Source organism: Plectropomus leopardus, chromosome 11 (assembly GCF_026936395.1).
Source record: "Plectropomus leopardus strain MGB_pleo_1.0 chromosome 11, ASM2693639v1, whole genome shotgun sequence".
Lineage (NCBI taxonomy): Eukaryota > Metazoa > Chordata > Actinopteri > Perciformes > Serranidae > Plectropomus > Plectropomus leopardus.
In genome coordinates, this window is record NC_142186.1 from 30,800,994 (window position 1) to 30,811,400 (window position 10,407).

Below are 10,407 nucleotides of genomic sequence, written 5' to 3' on the forward strand. Positions count from 1 at the left end.
GCATGAACACAAAACCAAGAGAGACATAAATCCACGATAAGATCTATATCTGAGGTTTGATTCTGTAGCACAAACACATTGACACACACACACACACACACGCACACACGCACTGACACACACACACACACACACACACACACACACACACACACACACACACACACACACCTGATGAATTCACTAAGGATTCATGAGACCATAGGAACCAGGTTCTGGATGAGCTGTCAACAAAGAAGAGGAAAACAACTGTATAAAAGCCCCCTCCTCACCCACTCACCACCCTTTCTCCCACTGACCACTGCTCAGAATTGCCCCCTCACCCCTGTGACCCCCCTATTGGGCCCTTTCACTCCGCCACAATGGCTGCCAGGGGCCGTGTTATTTGAGGCACTAAAGAGCCATCCCACCCTCCCGCCTCCAGGACAATGCCCACCCCCGCTGAGAGCTTTCTTCCCCTCACCTCCCTAATGACAGGTTTCATCCTCTCTGCCCTGACCCCTGGGAGGGGCTGCGGCTCCTGGTTCGGCCCACAGCCTTTCTGCCCACTGACCTGCTCCGCCAACAGGCCCGCCTCCATCTCACTAATAGACATACACACACTTTCACTCTCTTACATGGGCCGTATGCACGGAGGGATGGAAAATAGCTGAATACATTTACTCAAGTTACTTACTTAAAGAGGTATTTCACTCCTGGAGAGATGGTCTACTGATAAAACTAGGATGTCTATGTAGAAGAAAGGTGCAAATACTTTTAGACTGGTGCTTCATGACCAGAGAAAACAAAGAAAAACAACACTTTTGCTCAGAAGGTAGAAAATCTACAACTCCCAGAATGCACTGCGCCACATCAGACCAATAAACGCTCCCGCTCGTGGGCAAAGTCATGCAATTTCATACGTGTGAAACGATGGCAGCCAACTGGCAAGAAACAACATATTTCAGTTCAACAGTAAGCTCAAGACAACTTCAGACAACTTATCGTAAGCTTCAGACAACTTATCATACCAACTGGTGTTGAGACTTCACTGATATCCCCCCGTTTGAACTTTTCTGTGGACTTTTGTTATCTGCCTTTCTTTGTCCACATTGTATGCATGCACAAAGAAGACAATTTCATTAATTAACCTATTAGCGAATACTTGGTTGGCAGGTGTCAGTTAAAAACTGCAATAACAGGATTCATCCAACACTGCTTGACAGTTTGTTTGACAAATTATGTCAAAGCAGCATCTTGTCAAGTAATCGCATGACCGTAACTGAAGAAAACGAGGACTTATCTCTAAGCTGAAAACCTGCCATTCAATCTTTAGATACCTTTAAACATTCACACAGAAACCTGCCTTTTCACCTCATTTGACCTTTGTCACACACAGCTTATGACTGTTGACAGATGAAAACTACCTCCTTTATTTCACCTGTTTTGGAAATGATTCAATGCCCTCCAAACAGCCACAGGGTCACAAAACGTACCCAGCTCATTAAAGGCCTAAATTCAAGTGAGGAAAAACACAAAAATTCAGACATTCTTCTATGACAGCTGCATTATTCTCTTTGGACAGCGCGTTAAAGGAAACCTCTAAGTCATCACTTACAAAGTTGTCACTCACAGGCTAAAATGGGATACTAGTGGTTCATTATCGGAGCCTGAAGCACTGCAACACCTTCCCTCACCGGGGAAATCAATCTCTCTGCTCTTATGTAACATCTGTCTCTGTGATGATGATGTATCACTGTCAGAGACCACAGCATGTGTTGGCTGCTTTAGCAATTAAGAGTGTGGAAGCTCAATTACCTCCAACAGCAAAGGGGACTTACATTTTCTGCAGTTAATCACTGACAATGATTAATTAAAGTTGCACTTTTACATCCAGTTGCCTCCCAAGTGAAAGAAACTCTCTGTTCTATTCAGTCCTGATTCATACGTCCTGATTCTGACTTTAAGTCATCCCATTTTAATCCTGACTTATTATTTCCATTGTTTGGCATTACAGAAACCCGACCCTGAAGAACACAGGACGGTCTAGATACAAAAGGCAAAGCCTTAAGATTTCAAAGTGATGTAGAAGTTATACTGAACAACCATAAAATAATAAACTGTCCAATAAAGATATAGTCACATAACCGTTACACAGTTGCTGAACTGTGACAGTTTTAGTGTAAATATGTTGAAAAGAAACATCAGGATAGGTGGAAAAGGGGACTGTCAGTTTTCCTGTTGTCCCAAAGTCCGAAGCGCCATTAATCACATAGAGAAATTACTACAAATGATACAATTGTCCCATTGGACCAAAAGCCCATTTCTCAGTTATCCAAAAAGCAAACGCCTATTGTACCCAAGTTTCTCTGAATATACAAAATCCTTGCAGTTGGACTACCCAACCTCCAGATTAAATGTTTGTATTAGACAATTCTGTAAACCACAGATATATATGACATTTGCCAACAACGCTGTAGTTGATGGGTGGGTACGTTTAGGCAAAAAAAAGAAAAACTCTTGGTTATAGTTTGAGAAAGATATTGTTTTGGTGTAAAAAGGAAAAAAAAAAAAGTTTGGTGAAACAAAAGTGGCTGGAAATGCAAAGAAGGGTTGGTGAAAAACACCCAGGATTGGGGGCTTAAATGCAGCTGGGAAATGCTGCAAACAGCCAGTAAAAACAGACCAAAATACAAACAGCCTGGGCCAGGCCAGAAAAATACATCATAAAACAACAACAGACGCATTCTTAGACCTTGTGTAAGAATGTAACGCATCTCGACACCGAAAGGTATCGTGTGTAGCTCAAACTCTTCTATTAAAAATACCTTTAAAAAAGTCTTGAAACCTATCAAGAATGTGCATTATTGACAACAAAGCTTACATGAACCCGACACTTTAATTATTTGGAGAAAGAGAAACAGTTGCCACCATTAAACAGAAGTGGAGAGTGAGTGGCGGTGGGAGTGTTGCTGCTGCCGGGCGCTGAGGTGGAGAGAGGGCGAGAAAAGCAGCCGCTGTGCAGCACTGACATGAAGGCGACGGGGTGTGACAGGATGAGCCTTCAGACTGCGGGGCGCACAAGTAGGAATCTTTCACTTCCTCACACAAAGACACACACACAAAGACACACACACACACACACACACACACACACACACACACACACACACACACACACACACACACACACACACACACACACACACACACACGCATATACCACTGAGACAGGTCAAATGTTGGTACCACTTTCTCGTCAGGCATCTTTTACAAAGAATTTATAAATTGTATATTATAGATTTATCAATAGCAAATAGATCAGTTAGCAGCCATGGTGTTACTAGATTGTAAGAGGCATTTTTTACATCCTGGCAACCCAGAAGATCTTATTATAACTGGAAAGCATTAGTAAATTATATATTAACCATTAAAAACAGTATGCATAAAACTTTAACAAAGGATGCTTTGTTAGAGAGTGGTGCCCGAAGACATGTAGAGAGAAAATACAAAATTTATTTGGAAATTATTTGTAATTAATTGCTTTATTAATATTTTTAAGTAGTTATTAAGTAGAAGGTAGATAAAAGTGCACGGTAAATAGAAAGGGCAAATCAGACTGGACCTTGGATGTATTAAGAGAATTGTTTACGGTGACGGAGGGAGGCGCCAAGTTCTTTTTGTGGTGCATGAAGCCAAGATAGTTTGACTTCTCAGTAAAAATGATGCAAATCTTTGACAAGAATGAGTCCTAAAACCGGAAATGACTCAGCATTTTGGAACCTCTGGTTCACTCATCTTGAAGTCAATGGGTTTTTTTAATGGATTTTTGATCAAATGCCTTAAATAAGGTCTGTGGTTAACACAAGCTAAAGAGACTTTCACGTTTTGTTCTACAATATAAAATACGTCATGCGATCATGGTGTAGTTCGTTTATAGACTAACATTAGCTTTTTACTGCTGATTGCATTTAGACCCCAAAATCCCAAAAGCTTAAACGTGATAAATGTTAGTATCATAAACGTTTGTTTACCACAAAGGTTATTTTTTGCAATAATCCAAATACAATGAAAATATCCCATAGGCTTTCTGATGCGTGAACCAGGGCGATGCAAATTTCCGTGTCGGCCTACAGAAAAACATCATCCATGGGGCACTCTATAGAGCAAGCACACTTTAGACTTCCACTGGCTGAGCAGCTAACGCCCGTAAGTCAATTGGCTAACTTGCCGTTTAGCCCTCCACTATCTTGAAATGGGGGATAAAATGATTTGATCGTGCGTCCCACACTTCCTGGGGGGCTGGGCTGGATGGAAGAGGGTATACACAAGCTAAAAGGATTCTTTTTTTTTTTTTTTTTAAACCTGGCAACCAAAAATAGTCATCCTTATTAATGGTTTTTCATTGACCTTTAAAGACTTTAAAAATGCTAAATTAACACCAATAAAGCCAATAGTTCAAACTGACTACCAAACCTAACTACCAAACGATATAGTACAGAGGGAAGCAGGTGGACAAAATTAAAGTGAGAAGAGTTATATTGTTAAGTGAAAGATAAATCTGCCATATAAAGTTGTGCAGAGATATCTGACACTGCAAACACTTTGTTCACATTCTCTTGTAACGCAGTGTGAATACTTGAGTAGACATGAATATACACACACAGACAGGTTCAAATACAAACAGTCTCTCCATCTCTCTCTCTCTCTCTCTCTCACTCACTCACTCACACACTCACACACTCACACACTCACACACACACACACACACAGGTATAAAGCTGAATTCCTGCCTTTGTCCTGAGAGCTCCTACCAGCGATGCCAACCTGCAGCATCTGTGCTCCATTAGATGTACCTGCTGCACATAAATGCATTTCTGCCTCGACATGTGGTCACTTTGATAGTTTTTCCCTCAGAAACATCTGAAGTCTGAGTTTAAAAACCACCTGCCGTCAAGACGCCAACATTGAGAGCACTTTAAATGGCGAGCACCCAAATGACCTCGGCTTTGGACACTGGAAGCTTTCCTCGGGGTGTCGGCGAGTTCACTGAACCGTTCTCAATAGTATTTGACAAATTTGTCACTGAGCCTGAGGTGAGGCTGCTTATGAAGGCTGGCGTGCTCAGACAAATGCTAGTTTACAACCTCCAGAGAGTCAACACATTATATTTTAGAGTATTATAACAAAAACATACAAATCATCTGTGTTTAAATGTTACTGCAGAGCTCAGTTAATTAGTCTGTGCTGCGAGTATTCTGAGTGTATATAGTACAAGTATACAGTTGTGAGTTTGATCAAACATGTATAAATTTTACCAATGAATCGACTTTTTAGATACCATAAACCAACCATTAATCAGTTAACCACAGAGGATATTTTAAGCGGTTACACGTATTGGTCTAAAACTTAATTTTGTTACCCTTCAGCTTATTGCACTGTGCACCACCTGAATGGCAGCTAGTTAGTGGTCACTTATTCGGCTTTTACTGCTAGGAACGCCATCCTGACCCAACAGCGTTGCTGTGGAAGCATTATGTCCACCCTTTGGTTAGGGTAAACATATTTTAGCCTCTTTAAAAAAGGCCTAAGTCACCGGGCTGGCATTGTTGCCTAAAAAAACAGTGGCATAATACAGTGCACGGGACAGCTGAGCTTCTGTATAGAAAAATGGAGGTGATACAGTTGAGAAACTGTAATGCCAAAAAAAGGAATGTGTGATGGCTAGGTAAAGTGGTGAAAACACTCTAAATAAAGGTGGCTTTTGTCAACAGGAACTTATGCTGAAAACACTGTATTTCACACCGTCAAAATGGAAACGTCCTTGTTTTCGAGGGGGCCTGGCTAATGATCAGAGTCAATGGATGCCAGACTAAAAGAAAAGGCCTCTTGCATTACAGGGGTGGGGAAAATTGCTATAGCATAGTAATGCAATATTTCTTCATGGTAATGTTGTATTGATGCACAGGCTCCAAGTGTCAATTTTTGAATTATATAAATTATTGATATTACAAACTAAAATGTAAGTTTTGGCAGACTACTAAATTAATAAATTCAATTGCTTTTTTCAGTCCCCTAGATAGAGTTTGCTGCAGTTTGCTTTTTTCCTAAAAAATTACCTTGTTAGTTACTGGTCAGTGGGCTTCAGGCTACTGAAACCAAAATGAACTGAAACTGACATCCTGACCAATAATACTTGTTGGTCATGTGGCTTCATACACTGCAGTTGCATGCCACCAATGCCACATATTGTGCCCATGTCTTCTCTCCACTCTGTTACAACACACACGCCTCACTGCTTGTCCACAGCTCCTCCCTGGGGGGTCACAGTGGCACGGAGGGAGGGATTTCACGCTTGACCTTCCCCTCACAGCTTTGTGAGCCCCTTCACTCCCGCCTTGATTCTCTTGACCTACTTGGTCATCCTGGAGCAAGCCACTTATAATACCTACATCTTACCCAGCAGCACACTCTGTCTGTCCCTCTTATACACACACATACATACACACACACACACACACACACACACACATCTGTCCCACACATCTGTCTGATGGTTTCACCCTCTGCAGAGATCTGTAGCGGCGGCCTCTGACTGTGACTGATGCAAAAGTTTAGAGATAAAGGTTTAATCCCTTTGTGCCAAATATTGTTTCTGACCGCTCACTGAATTCTGGGAAATGCATTGCCCTCGGTCTCCAATCCTTTGTTTGTTTTTTTAATCCAAATCTCTTGAAATCTCTCATGTTTTTTCACGTGTGTGGTAGGCTTCAACAATCATATCAACTTATATGGAGATGACTTCCTCTGAAAATATATACAGTCCCGCCAAAAGGGACATGATCAAAGATATGTGCATTAACTCTAACAGTTCAACGCCTCATTTCTTAATCAAAAATGTTAGAACCGTTTGTCTGCAGAGGGAGAGTGACATCATAAAAAACTAGTAATTTGTTGTTGTGAAAATGTACAATAAAACAAGAAAAAGTGCAAATGTGCCATGAAGACTCCGCTATTCAGTTTCTCTTTGTGCCAAGCTCTGGGGATTCCCCTCCTCTTCCTCATCCTTTCTCACCCTCCCTCACCCCCAGAGGAGGTGGAAGGAGCGTCTGCAGCACTCAGCGGCATGCAGAGTCCCTCGTTTCTCCCCCACGGCGAGCACCACTTAAGGCCTCCTGTCTCACACTGCAGCCCCGCCGGTAGTTGAGAACCATTTTCTACTCAGATGAGCGCAAACAAAGACATGCATGTACGGGACCGAGGGAAGAAAGAGGAGGAGGAGGCAGTTGGTGTGTTTGGTAAACAGCGAGAAAGCCGAAGGGAGCGGCTGCTACAGTGGAGGAGAGGAAGAGGGGAAGTGGCGGAGAGGGAACACGAGAAGGACAGAAGGGAATTGCACGCTGTGGTATGAACTGAGTCGGAAGCTGGTAAAGAGTTGAATAAAGGAAATTGCAGGGGGCTTCCATGTCACAATCCGCAGTTGGGCAGATCACAAAGGAAGGGGACGGCACACCTGCCACTAAACAAACACATATGTATTCACAGACACACAGCTGGAGCTGTATGTGATGCTCTATGTGGCATGCATGTATCCTTCTGCACACACAATGTAAACAGATAGTAGAAAGTGCAATCAGATGTAAACAACAACTAGAACTCATTCACACACTCAGCGTTAAAAACCATTGCATCTGCTGCTACAACAATAGAAAGTTTTCACTTCCAAGAAGTATTTCACTTTTGTGAAGATGGCTTTTTATTAAAACTAGGATGTCTGCAATAGAAAGATGCATATACTTTTGATGCTTTTGCTCAAGAGGTAGAGGACCTAAAACTACCAGAATGCACTGCACCGCACCAGACGAATATGCATGTATTGTTGTTTTTTTACTGTTTTATACTGTAGACACAAGTCCAAGGCAAATTTCCCACTGGGACAATAAAGTTTTTCTGAAGGTATCTAATCTGATCAATAAACGCTCCTGCTGGTGGGTGACGTAGCTTACGTGTGAAACAATGGCGGCCAGCAAACAAGAAACTATCTTGTATCACAGTTATCCGGTTATCCATTTTAGGTGAGAAATAAATCAGTAACAGAATCTTGGTTAATATTTGATCAGCGCTGCTTAGTTTTATCATTTGATCTCCATTTTTGCGGCCTCCGTTTTCACTGTGCAGGAGGCAGTATGGTGTAGGCTCGAGCGGTATCATGGTATCACAGTATAAGAGGGTATTTAGAAATGTCAAAAGTATGTTTTTCAATGCTGTCATAAAAACTAGTACTCCTCTTTCTGTTAAACTCAATGTATGTAATGCACAGCACGCACCACCAGAACTTCAGTCTGAGTTCGGGAGAGAGAGGAGCTCTTTGTCCACTTCTAGTATACTCTTTGTGACCACGGTGGAAACATAGGTAGAAGGCAATAACAAAAATGCAGAAGCACAACCCAGCAACAGCCCAGGAGAGCCAGCAAAATTCTGCCGATGACTTGTTCTGCAACAATTTGCAGAGTTTCGTCGTTGGGGGAGGAGCGATATGGGACCTGTTAGATGGAGAGAGGCTCATCTGCACATTGAATCTGCGCATTGAAAATCTGCGGAGTATTCCTTTAATGGCACTCCGTAAGCTCTTCAGTGTTACCCTGAGCCTATTCTGAGGATATGAGGGTCGAACCTAAAGATGACAAAGTCCTCATATCAAAGCCCACACACTCCCAATTGACCCAGCGCTTCCCTCTGACCCCGTTGTTTTATTTGCGCCCTAATAACTCTCCTAATTAAAGCCCCTTTCTATTATTTTTTCCCTCTACTCCGCTGTAAAAGGCCCAGGTTTCAAAGTGCTAATAAAATAAACTGAAGGGGGCCCATTTCTTTATTTGTATGTGTGTGAAAAGTGTGTGGGAGAAGGAGGCAGGGAAAGGAGGGGGAGAGCTGGAAGGACAGAGGTTTTAGGTTCAGAGGGGGGGTAAAAGAAACAGAGGTCAGTGGAAACAAAGGAGTGGAAGACCTCGGGGTCAAGCTGCCTGGTGTCCACAGTCACCGGGCTGGCGTTGTTGCAGGGCGAATGGCCCCGCTTGTATAATCGCCGGGGTATGTTTTGTCCACGAGTGTAGGATAGAATATATCACGGCAGTGCTGACAGATGAACAATAGATCACGTTCTGTGGAAGTCCGAGTGGAGCCTTCGCAGATCCTTTGAGTTGGCTGGTACATCTGGAAGAGCCGAGATTAACCCTGCATTTACTGGCCTTGCGTATGGCTGACCCTTTTGACCCAAACTGCAGCTTCAACAATATCGCTTATGGGTTAATATAGGACTCAAAGACGCCCTATAGAGGTGTCATCCGTGAATCATCCTCTTAGAAGCGGATGGATGCAATCAATACAAAAGTGTTGCGCATTGTTGAGAGATTACCAGCATGTTAGGATAGAAAGTGAAACAAGTCAAGTACATAGCCACATACGCTGTACTTTGGCATGCCAACATGTTCACAATAGTGTGCAATCTTCACAAATGAACACCACTTTTAGGAATTTTTTAAGCCTAAATGTAATTTCCAGAAATAAAAAGCTAATGCTAAGCTAAAAAAACTAAATATCCTTCTGGGTCTTCTTTTGATGTTTGGGGATGCCGCTACCATAATGTTAACATAAACACACAGTGGGATTATGCTGCAAGTGAGCATATTTAGTTAAGAAAAACACATGGCAACTAACGCCAGGACATCAACAAACGTACATGCTGGTATGGATTGTTAGAATTAGGCAAAAGAGGCATCTGATAAGGAGCAGAAAAAAAAACTTCACTTTTAGACAGGAAGTGAACACCGGACTCCCACATTTAAGTCCGTGGTTGTTGGATCCATCCACCACCCCTCCTAGCCGCCTACCCCATGGGGGCCTTTGTGCTCCTTACATTTTGTCGTTACTGGCAGTGTTTCAACCTGACGACATCACAGGACGCAACAGGTTACGCCGAGCCACATTCTCGACTGACGCCAACTGTCTGCGTACCATGCAAGTGCCATCCGGCTGTTCGGCTTATATAATAACACCAGAAACTGTTCTGTCTGGCCGCATTCTCAGCTGACGATGTCCAGCGGTGTATCATGCAGATGCAAAAGGTGGCTATTGGTGCTGGGATCTTACACCGAAATCACTGCAAAAGCTGCAGGATTTGACAACTTTGAAATGAAAACAAGCAGACGCTAGAGGGGTATCTAGGGCATCTTAGTTTGAAGCATACGGCCATTGACCAAGCTGCCATATTTGACGACTCTGGAGTGAGCAGATATTGCAGATTTCATGACAATTTATCCAACAGCTGTTGATACATTTTTCTTAAAACCACAAATGTTAGTCTAATGGTGGAGCAAGGGCAAAAGTCAGGGGACCACCGAAGTCACCAGGATTAATTCTCTGGAAACC